Source organism: Chiloscyllium plagiosum, chromosome 10 (assembly GCF_004010195.1).
Source record: "Chiloscyllium plagiosum isolate BGI_BamShark_2017 chromosome 10, ASM401019v2, whole genome shotgun sequence".
NCBI classification, from domain to species: Eukaryota; Metazoa; Chordata; class Chondrichthyes; order Orectolobiformes; family Hemiscylliidae; genus Chiloscyllium; species Chiloscyllium plagiosum.
The window spans coordinates 28,318,300-28,331,110 of NC_057719.1; positions in this window are offsets into that span (position 1 = coordinate 28,318,300).

Genomic DNA, 12,811 nt, shown 5'->3' on the forward strand with positions numbered 1-12,811 from the left:
CTGCCCGGCACAGCACAGGTTTGGTCAGGGTGAATCACCGACTCCAGAGCAGACCTGACTCGGTTAGCAATTACCTTTGACAGAATTTTGTAATCCGCATTCAATAGTGAGATTGGTCTCCAATTTTTGAGTTCCTCCCTCTCCCCCTTCCGCTTGTAGATGAGGGTGATGATGCCTTTCCTCATGGATTCACTCATGCTACCTGCCCGAAGTATACTGACATACACCTCCAGTAGGTCCCGGCCAATCAACTCCCACAGAGCAGAATAGAGCTCGACCGGTAAGCCGTTGCTTCCGGGAGTTTTATTGGTCAGCTTGTCCAGAGATAGCGGCTGGTCCAGCCTCTCCCGTGTTCTGTCGTCTAAGACCTTCATGATAGAGGACAGGAACGACTGGGAGGTCCCTACAGTGTGGAAAACAGGCCATTTCGCCCAACAAGTCCACACCAACCCTCCGAAGAGTAACCCAAGCTGACCATTCCCCTACCCTATTACTTTACGTTTACCCCTGACTAATGCACCTAACCTACACATCCCTGAATACTATGGGCAATTTAGCATGGCCAATTCACCTAACTTGCACATCTTTGGATTGCGGGAGGAAACCGGAGCATCCGGAGGAAAGTCACGCAGACACGGGGAGAATATGCAAACTCCACACAGACAGTCGCCCAAGGCTGGAGTAGTTTTGCTTCCTTTATTTAAGGAAAGATATTATTTCATTGGAGGCAGTTCAGACAAGATCTGCTATGGTGGGATTGTCTTATGAGCAAAGGCTAAAGAGCTTGGGACTTTATTAATCGTGGCTTAGGAGAATGAGAGGTGATGTCATTGAAACAGAGGATTCTTAAGGGGCTTGATAGTGAATATACTCAGAGGATGTTTCTCCTCATGGGAGAGTCTAAAACATCATCTCAGACTAAAGGGTTGCCAATTTAAGACTGAGTTGAGGAGGAATTTCTTCTGTCAGAGGGCTGAAAGTATTTGGAACTTCTTGCTACAAAGAGCTGTGGGGGCAGAGTTCTTGTGTTTCATTTAGGTTGAGATAGGCTGGTTCTTGATCTGTAGTGGAATTGAGAGTTTCAGGTAAAACTCTGGAAATTGGAAGGAGGAATGTCGGATCAGCCATGATCCTATTGAATGGCAGACAGACCCGAGGGGCTGAATGGCCTACTCTTATCCTATTTCTTAGTGTCACATAGAGAAGATGCTTGCTAGTGGGAAAATCTAGAACTGTGGTACACTGTTTAAAACAAATAGTTTTCCCATTTTGACAGGTATGAAGAGACATTTTTACTCTTAAACATTGTCTGTTTTTGAGCTATTCCTCAGTGGAAGCAGGCAGTAAAGTCTTTCAGTAAAGGCAGTAAAGCAAAGTCTTTCAATATTTTTAATGCAGTTGTGATAGATTCTTGGTTTAAAAAAAAAGAAGGTGAAAGGTTATCAGGCGTAAGCAGAAATATTGAGTTGATGTTATGATCAGAATAGCCACAATCTTAGTAAACGTTGGAGGGACCAAATAGCCTACTCCTTCTTCCAAATCCTACGTCCTTATGTGAGACTTTATAGTGGTGGCATCCATTGAATGTATGAACATAGTTAAGCTGTTATTTTAAATTGTTTATGATGTCTTGCCTACTATGGTGATAGGTATGTGAGTTTTTATTCTTCATAAATATAACTGCCAGAATCTTCTCATAGCCTGAACAACAAAAACGTTGGTGAGAAATGTCAGAGAATCGCGTGAGAAATCAAATTCTTGATGACATTGATCCTGGATGTCAAAATGAGATTCTCACCAATGAGTGGCTAGGGAATATCAACAGGGATTATCACTCATTATTATTTAATCGCACCTCGTTAATATGCACTGTCCTATTTTACCATTCACCAGATAGAGATTTTCCAACAAGAAGGTCAGAGCAGGCACTGGTAGAGTTCATAAGGAGGAGCCAGTGGATGTGGTTTATTTGGACTTTTAGACGGCTTTCAATCAGGTCATACATAAGAGATCAGCATTTAAAAGCAAAAGGTGTGCATTGGAGGGTAGTGCATTGACATGGATAGAGAATTGGTTGGCAGGCAGGAAAAAGAGTAAAAGTAAATGGGTCTTTTTCCAAGTGGCAGGCAGTGACTAATGGGGCACCACAAGGATCAGTGCTTGGACCACAGCTATTCACAATAGCTAATAGTGATTTAGATGAGGAAACTAAATACAATATCTCCAGGTTTGCAGGTGACACCAAACTGAGGAAGGTGAGCTATGAAGAGGATGCAGAAATGCTTCAGTGTGATTTGTACAGGCTGAGAGAGTGAACAAATGCATGGGAAATGAAATATAATATGGAAAAATCTGAGATCATCCACTTTGGTAGCAAAAACAGAAAGGCATGGTGATAGATTAGGAAAGGGCGAGGTGCAGCAAGACCTGGGTGTCCTTGTTCACCAGTGACTGAAAGTAAGCTTGTCGGTGAAGCAGGAGGCAAAGAAGGCAAATGGTATGTTGGCCTTCACACTTAATGTCTACCTGCTTGCTCACAACATCCATGCCTTGCCTTTCCTCACAGAGAAATCCTCCAATGAACTCGACGAGAATGACACTTTATCAAAATACGGTAGGATTTAGCTCAACCTGTTATGATAGCTACACAATGCATAGAATGGTCTAAAACACAAATCAAAAAGTAGACTTTGATATAATGTCTCCAATGTTTAATCATGTAATATCCAAAGATCTGTATAGATTATGGTACTGAATTATCGCCTGCCTGATGTGGGGAGTAATGGTGAGTAAGGTGGGAAAATACAATGAAAATTTAAAAATCACAATCTTGACATGAAGGTGATGTTTTCTGATTTGTCCTTCAAAGCTTAAACAGCAACCTCACATCCTTAACATTGAGTCGTGACTATCTTATACACCACCTCTAATTTGTCTCTTCTCCCCACAGAAGCTCAACATTCCAAATTCCCAACATTGTAAACCAGAGCGGGTGTCTGGCAGCTGCAGCTCACTGAACCCAATTTGGTGCACCACAGTCTGGTGGACTCCTGCGGTGGTCAGTTGGAAAAAGGATCCCCTTCCTCTCCCTTATCCTATCCACAAGATCTCCAGGTCCCTATCTACAAAGCAGAGAGAAGGTGAGAGAGAGAGAGAGAGAGAGAGAGCTTTCCTTCCCTCCTGGCTGCTTCCTCAGTGATAACGTTCAAGATGCACAGTGTGAGGGTTAGTTCCTTGCTTGCAGCATCTGAAGGGGTGTGCAGCTAGGCTGTTAATATGGCATCCACTGTTTGAACACATAAAGACTTCGACAGCGGCGAGCACTTCGAATTGTGTAATTCCCTGAGAAAGGTACTTGGTCGCATAAGTAACAAGATGAAGAGCGGGAAACTGCATGAGAAAAGTCACTCTGAATGATGGCGAACTAGGTGCCATGAATAACACTCAACAAAACATTGAACTGAAAATGGGAACATTCTGTCCTTAGTGTGAAAGCAACATGAAAATTACCTCATTAAACTGTCATATAAATATTTATTCAAAACTCAAAATTGATATACGATCCAGGAAAGTATAATAAGGCAGCATGCTATTGGTTGTATTGGCAGTGGTGTTTGCCCCATCTTTTACTGTACGCTTAAAATAATTTTCTGCCTATTGGAAATCCACCCTTGGTAAATTCCTGGAAGGAGATGTGAACCAGGTGCTCAAATAAACGACTCGAGTTTGAATCCCAATCTCAGTCATGCTGGTGAAGATAAGGCAAGAAAAATTGGGTGGAAAATGATTACTTGGCCAAGGGCCACCATTGACACTATCCATTCAGCTGACTACGGCCTGTGCCATCCACCCCCCACCCCCTGACGATTAAGGACCAGGGAGGCAGAAATTTGGAAAGAAGCCATCACATGCAAGGAACGGCAAATTCCTGATGACAAGCCAGCTGAAAATAAAATCCACACATGAGCAACAGGAGTTAAAAATAAAAGCAGCAACAAAGTGCAAACACTGATTTTCAGATCAAATGACCAAACATTCAGAGAACCTGTGAGCAAAGCCGAGACACAGAAAATCTGGTGATCTTGATGTGATTTATTGTCACCAGTGCCACCGATTAAAATAAGTGCCTTTTTGCCTGATCCCTGCTTCAAAGAAGAACTCTAAGGGCTCATAAAATTCCAGAGTACAAATAGGTGCCTCTGAGTTCCAGTTATTACTGCATGCCCCACAAGTATTGAGACATATAATCTGTAAAAAGTCAGCTTCAAAGCTCCATAGAGATTGGTGTTAACCCTGACCTCTGCCCCTGCTCTACTTGGGGTGTCCAGACTTCTAACCAGGTGTTTTGAATAAGTGCATTTTATTTCCAGAGATGCAATCAAAATGTTCACACTTTTGTATTTGGAATAGTAATACTTTCCCTCTCTTTCACAGTTCATAATTTATATTCTCCCATTCTACTTCTGGCATTTTGCCTCCCTATCTAGCATGGTGGCATCAATCTTAAGGAAAAGTGCTGCAATAAAACATGCATTAGGGGCAAAGGCCGAGAAGATATGACAAAGTCAAACATGGGAAACAGTTCATATAAACACTGAGATTTAACCCTCTTTTCAGCTTCCTTTTAATAACCATCCAGTGCAATTGTCCAGCTATTTTAAGATGGTAAAATGACTAAATAATGTAAGTATCTTGAGTCTCACATTTTCATTCTTCAAAATATTGCTTGCCAAATGTAAAACCTAATCGTCGGAACTTTTTATGCAGTTCAACATTTAATTGGGAGTACACAGGAATCCACACTCAGCATAGCTACTGATGCCATCGGTAACCTCAATTAGTCCATGCTGATTCTAAACAAGTGTTACTCATTGCAATTTAAACCAATCCTCCTGAGTACTGTGGTATGAGTTCAGCTAAACATCACCCAAAAGCCAATGTAAGTCAGGTTGTGAATAAAGGACAGCTCACAAGTACAACTATGTCACACTCAATTGTGGATAGTAGATACTCTCTACAATGACACACATTAAATAAACCACAAACTGGTGCAATGAAATGTCAGACAAAAGGGCTTTGTGGAGCAGCCTGTTAAAGGAGAATTGTTACAGGCACATAAAACATTTTAAGAAATGTCTGTGGAAAGAAAAGGAATTTCCGCATCATCTAAATTGCCGACTTTCAGTACAAACAGCTTTTCAAACGTTAAAATTTACCTGCACAATATTATGGTATTCCTAGTTTTGATTATGCATACACTCTTTACCCTGTAGGGGGTGCACTGGGTCCAAGCACAACTATGGGTGCTAGTTTAGTGCATAAAAGGGATTACTATACAGGAAAGATTCAAGCACTCCTGTTTTCAAGCACAAGGAGTTGCAAATTCGGCACATACATCAGTCCTCCACTTACCTCCCCCTCCCCAACCCCAACATGGTCCATGCTGCCTCCTTGTTTAATTTGATTTATTGTAGTCATATGTACCAAAATACAATGAAAATATTTGTTTTGCGAGCAGTACAGACAGATCATAGCAAACAAGGACATACAGATTATAGGGTGCTTAGAGACAGTGAGGCAGGCAAGGTGTTAGCTGCACAGGAGGTGCGCAAAAAAGGATTAACATTATTTGAAGTTAGAGAGGTCTATTCAATAGTCTTATAATGGCAGGGAAGAAGGTGTTCTTGAATCTGTTGGTGCGTGTTCAAGTTTCTGTTTCTTCTGCTGAATGTAAGGGATTGTAGGAGAGCAATACAAGGATGGGAGGGGTCTTTGTAGATGTTGGCGGCCTTTCTGCAGCAACGTGAGGTGTAAGTGGAGTCCATGGATGGGAGGTTGGCTTTTGTGATGGTCTGGGCTCTGAAACTTTTTGTAGTTTCTTACAGTCCTGGGCAGAGCAGTTGCTGTACCAGGCTGTTATGCACCCGGATAGAATGCTTTCTATGGTGCATCTGTAAAAGCTGGTGAAAGTCCTTATGGATATGCCAAATGTTTGAGCCATCTAAAGAAAAAGAGGTGTTGTTGTGCCTTCTTGACTATTGCATCTATGTGGGGGGTCAAAGACGGTTTGTCTTTTATCATCACTCCTAGGAACTTGACACATTTCAATGACTTCTGCTTGCATCATAGCATGCACACTCAACAATGGTGGATTGGCGGCACTAGCAGCATGCATGGCAGCTCCCAAGAGTTTCAACTGGCCTCTACTTCTTAAAGGGAAAGTGCACAGATAATGCAGAGCCACTGTTGAATCTGTGGAGGAAATTACCATACGGAGAAACCACAGCAAATGGACCACGAGGGAGGAGAGAGAGGGAGGAGCGAGAGGGTTTCCAGGTTTTCTGATCCATTGTTGGAAATTTTACTAAAGGAGGTGGAAAGCAGGAGGAAGCTATATTTCCACAAAACTCAAAAAACAAACTCTGGGAAGGGAATGACAATAGTTGGCCAGAGAGATCAGTTGCAGACTGTGACTGTGAGGACCTGGCAACAGTGCCAGAAGAAGCTTGAAGATGGCCAGAGTTAGGGAATACATCTTCTATTGATTTCTCCTTTCTGCTGCACAACTAACCTCTCATTGATCATTCGCCATCAGCAGGCTGAACTGACACCTAACATTCATACAGCAGTACAATAATCTGTAACATCCAAATACTCCCCCTCATCCTCCCACACTTACCAATGTAGTCAGCCTCATACTTACCTCTCATGGCTTCCACACACAGCTATTTAGCTACAGCAGGAACAGTCCCCAAATACAATAGAACCTAAGTGCTGACATTGCTTCCTCCTTCTTGCAGGCTGAACTAGAATCTCCAGGAGCATAGGAGAACCAGCAGCAAGAGGCAAATCAGGACCTGACAGAGGCTACTTCAGGTATCCCTGAAAACAGTTAGAGTAATGATATGTGGGTGCCTTATACTCTTCCTCAAATGCCATCTCACACTGGCATTAAGTATAAGACACAAGGGGTGTGACCATGGACCTCTTGGTTTCTAGCAGCTGTTTCTCCCACTCCAACCCTCCCTTTCTGAGTGTCTGTTTTCAAATACCCATGGACTACCAGCTGGCGAGCCATGTCTGCCTCATAAGGAAAGAGATGAGCTACCTACCACTCACCTCTGAGGAGGAAGCACAATTCCTTGACCTGACTCACTGACAGCCACCTTCTCAGATTCTTGCACTGTGTGTACCTTACAGGATGGTAGATAGCTACAATCTGCACATGGTTAGCCACCGTATGTGACAGGGCTGCTATTGGGGGTTGGGCTGTCAGGGAAATGGGGGTCAGGGAGAGGTTCAGTCTGCCTGCTTCCTGGACAGAGAGGTCACAGGCAAGTTGTGCTGCAAGGGACAAATTGAGGATTTCAACAATGTGTCTTTACAGGGGAAGGCAGACAAATCTGCACATCCATGTGCTTTCTGTGTTAACAGGCCTGTCAGATAGCCTATTGTCACTGTCAACAAGCATGAAGGAGTCAGCTCCTATGTGGCTAAGAGTTGATTCTTTCCGGCTTGGTTGTTAACAAAGGCAAAGTTGCTTTAGACCTCCCAGATCCTAGGGCTGCTTTCTCATTACAGAGAGACGACTGGAAGTATTTTAACCTGAAGGTTACCACACCTCAGGGAAGGGGCAAGGTTGAGAGGTGGGGCCTTTTTGGTAACCTCAGCTGGTTTGGGAATTGAACGCATGTTGTCAACCTCAGTCTGCAAATGAGCCAATGTCAGCACTGTGACTACTATGAGAGACCAAAAAGGCTGATTTTTCAGGCATTACCTGAAGTGATGAATACACTGCAACATTTCCAGGCTGGAAATCTATTGTTCCAAAACATCAGGGTCTGAATTTGTGCTATGGCCAAGAGGATTCCCGGTTAAGCCAAAATGGTGGTGGAAGTCCAAATATAGAAGTCCAAGCCATGAATATGACACCAGCTATTTTCATTTTGGGGGGGACCAGGGACAGGTTGGACTTGACATCTTCCAGTTCACAAAATGTTAAAATGTGGTTGACTTCAGTAAATTCCAAATTTCGCCAGTAGAATGTACGAGCTTTGAAATGTTTATGCGAAGGTCTAAAGCTAACGGGAGTATTTGGAGAGGTGGACTACACACTTGTATAGGAACAGGGCTGGCTTAGGGAAAGCAAGGTGCCCTTTAGGGTTGCTTAAAGTAGACATGAATATGTGTAAAATGCGAGGAAACCCACAGAAACTGTTGAGCTATCAGGAGAACTCTCATGTTTAGGGAACTACAAGCTGTCAAACCATTGAAATCTCTTGACCTTTAAATGTTTGAGGAAACTGTCTGTAGTATAAAAAAAGTTGCTATTTCAATCTATCTGTTGACATAGGCCTGAGGACTATGACTAAAGAATTTGTGTTGTTTAACTCAGTTTACAATGCCTGTCAGTTCACAGTTGGATTGACAACGCCAGTTGCTCATAAAGTCTCTGAAGTGGGACTATAAATACAAGACCGTATTTTTCTAAGGAGGAATTAGATAGTTAAGAAAGTCAGGTATTTGGAATAGGGTTTTTACTACTGCGAGCTTTTATTTTAAAGTGTAATCATGGTGGATGTGATGAGAACTAACATGGAGGGTGCAGGAGCAAACAATCATGGATGGAGTTCATGGGTTATCATCAGTTAGCACAAAGCTAGCATGGGATTACAAAATGCCCTGTGATGTGGGTAGATGAGGATAGTTCATCATTGAGGTAACTGGGGGAGGGCGGGGGTGGCAAGTGATTGATTGAGGTAAACATTTGCATGAAGGGTATGAAGCCCATGGCAATGTCTGAAAAGTGTCTGTATGTGTGTGTGTCTCAAAGGGGTGAGGGCTGTAGGATTGTTGTTTTTCTACTTATTTCCTTTTTAACAGGTGCAATGAAATCCTACATGGTGGACACGAGCCTTTTAAACAAACTTGCTTCCATGCCCAATTGGCCCTATGGCTGTCTCCAGACTCTTTCTGCCCCAATGTACATGGTGGCTTAGTGGTTAGCACTGCCATCACTGAGCACCTGGGATTGGGTTCAATTCCAGCCTCGGGTGACTGTCTGTGTGGAGTTTGCACAATCTGCCTGTGTCTGTTGGGTTTCTACTGGGTGCTCCAGTTTCCTCCCACAGTCCAAAGATGTACAGAGTAGGTGGATTGGCCGTGTTAAGTTACCCATAGTGTGCAGGCTAGGCAGATTATGCTTACAATTGAATTTTTTGTACTATGAAACTGAGATTTTTTTATGTTACTGTGGGCTCTGTGAATTAGAAAATATTGGGAAATGCAGTATTACTGGAATGGGGGGGGGGGGAAAGACTGTGGGTGCGATGCTCTTTGCAGGGGCTGACTTGATGGATTGAATGGCCTACTTCTATACTGTCGGGGTTCTATGATCAAATTACTTACAGTGTGGCAACAAGTCCTTCGGCCCAACAAGTCCATACCAACCCTCCGGAGAGCCACCCACCCAGACCCTTCCCCTACACCTAATACTACAGGCAATTTAGCATGGCTAATTCACCTAACCTGCACATCTTTGGACTGTGGGAGGAAACTGGAGCACCCGGATGAAACCCACGCAGACACGGGGAGAATGTGCAAACTCCACACAGACAGTTGCCTGAGGTGGGAATTGAACCCGGGTCTCTGGCGCTGTGAGGCAACAGTGCTAACCACTGTGCCACCGTGCCGTCCTGGAATGAAAATCCAGTTTTCCAGAACTCATTCTCTCAGGTCGGTTTTGCAGAATTGGACATTTTCCTAACTCTGCTTCTGACTCAGGAGTGAAAATTTAGGCCCAATTGTCCAGAATTGTTTTTAGCAGCCACTCCTGTTACTCAATTTCATTGGCATCATTTTAGTGCAGTACTTAAGAGCAGAAATATGAAAGATACAATATCTTAATAAATAAACAATTTTTATTATTGCTCTATGATGTTTTATCACTGTTTTATGTTATACATAAAAGTTTTTTCCTGTTCACACACTTGTGGTTAGCCATTCTAATGCCATTCTATGATCAAGAAATATCTTGGTCCCAATTATCCCAAAAATAAGAGTTTATAGTGTAATGTATTTTTAGAGATGTCTCATTAAGCCAATACATGAAATTAAATTAGTTTCTACATCCCTGTACACTTGGCTAAGGGCCTCATGTTTTCTCTTGGACGGACTCCAAACTTGATAGTTTACATTTCTTTAATGCAAGATCTGAAGGCAACATTGCAGGTAAATACTTGTCTCTTATATCTGCAAAGCAAAATAAAACTCAAAGCCTTATCAAATGTTCAAAGAAACTTATGGCAAAGAACTTCCTGTTATTAGACTGCACCAACTTCATATTTTCTCATTCACAGAGCCCACAGTAACATTTAAAAATCTCAGTTCATAGTACAAAAACATCAATTGTGAATAATGTAAGCATAATAAATGCTGCTGCAAAAACAGTCAACCACAAGCACCTGATGTAAGTATACTCGGCTATTAAATTATTTATCATAAAATCACCATAGAATCATAGACTCCCTACGGTGAGGAAGCAGGCCATTCAGCCCATCAAGTTCACACTGACTCTCTGAAGAACATTCCATCCATACTCACACTCCCCTCCCTATTCAATCCTGTAACCCTGCATTTCCATATCTAACCTACTTAGCCTGCACTTATGCAGTGGCTGAATTTTCACCATAGATTCTCCTGTTCTGCCTCTACGGTTTCCGTGGCGATTGAACAGCAAGCCTACACACAAGTACATAGAGACCCTCAATAACCAAGCGAAGGGAAATTCGTGCCTTAGTATCAGTAAAGGGGGGTTGGTGGCGTAATTAAGTGGTCAATATTTCTTTTTCCTTAAAGCATTTTAAAACCTTAATTTTTATTTTTCTTTAATTGTATCTTTCATTTAAAGAAAAAAAATAATATTTCAAATCTTAATCCACTCCTTCACCCATCAAGTTTCAGGTTAAATGTGATTTGATTTGAAGATCACAGTGAAAAAATATTGTAAATCAGCAATAGATTCCTCCTACTTTATTCACCCTATTTATTTTTTATTTTCCAATTAGATTTGCAAAATACTACAACATAAGAGGCATGAGAGGGAAACTCAACATTTTGATTTTCAAAACATTCATTATGGTAAATATTGTTGAAAATTATCAGTAAGTTTAATTCATCAAGATCCACAAAGTATCTAGATCTTACCTCATTATTTTAAGGTTTAACATATACAGGGGGTACACACAAGAAAAAACTGATCACAGTCTGCCTACCCATATTATCTTTAGGTATTGATAGTTCCAACCAAATTTGGACAGTAGAGGGCGAGAACATTACATTGTTTGTATCAATGTCAAAAGAATTCTTGATGCATGTCTAGATAATAGCAAAACTAAGTCAGCATGTAGCCTGAAGGAATATATTTACCTTCTCAAAGTACTTTTGATATTTGCCCATTAGGTGCAATTGGATTTTATGTTCTTATTACTATTAATGCTTCTCAACCGTGTTTGCACTAGGACAGTGCATTGTCATTTGGAAGATAATAACCAGCTCTGACAAGACCTCAGTGAGTAACAATAAGGTTAGGAAATGCAGAGATAGATCTTTTTCAAATTCATTTGCAGACCTCCCACAAATTTAGGGCAAAGTAATGCACCAACCCCAGGCCTGTAAATCTGAATTAAAGCTGCAGCGATCTCTGTGTCTTAAATCATTCTGAAGCTATGAAGATAGTTGTTGTAAAATACTTCAGTTATAAAGGGATTCTTCTTCACACAATTTTGAATATGTTTAGTGCTTGTAATTGAGGCAAGCATGAAATATATTGTGTATTCATGAAAATGACCTTCTCCATTTACCCCCAAATCTTGAATTTGTGACTGGCAAGAACCCTGGGGCAAAGAAGTAAGGTCAATGACATGAGTGCACACACCACATGTTCAAAAAATTAACCTTGCCTGCAAAAATGTGAACATTTTCACAAAGGATGGTGGTAGAGATAAAAAAAATTGTCATATGTAGGAACTTGTTTAAAATCCAGGCGGGTATACCAAAAAAAGATGTGGTTAATGGAGAAAACAAGAGTCTGTTGTACACTGCTAAAATAAACTGTAAAAGGTTAATAATTGAAGACAGACAGGAATTAGATGAATAGAAAGTGTTATCCGGTGAAAACAAAATTTGCTTACAAGCTAAAGGTGATGCAAAAAAATGTTCTACTGATTTGTTTTTGTACTAAAACACTTGAACTCCTAAAAAAAATCTAAATTTAACTGGAGGAAAAGAAGCTTTGTCTAGTTTGCCTTGTCAAAGTGCAGCTCCTATTAGCTGAATGATTTGCCAATAGTGGCTATGGAAAGTTAATGGCTTCGCCAGGGTCAGAGCATGTTTCTCCTTTGGGAGATAGGGAGGAAGGAGCCAATTCACATCCTAAACATGGAAAATATCAAAATATATTACTTTACAAGCCTTTCTGCTGCAAATACAGGCACAACATTCTGTTCCCTGCACCTACTTATAATACTGTCATAGATTACCAGCTGCCACAACTTGAGGATGAAGGTGCAGAAATGAAGCCAAGGAGTAATCATTTTAAATCATTCTCACCCAACAGTGCAGATACAGGAAAAATACAATCCCTGTCTACTACCATATTCAGACTTGAAAACAATACTTCCTGACCCTTTTGTGGCCTCTGCAACAAATTGCTTACTGTAGAACATACAACTGCATTTGATAATGGAAATAATATCTTTGATTACAGTAAATCTTTGTCCTGTGGTTATTTTATTGTTGTATGTTCCTGCAT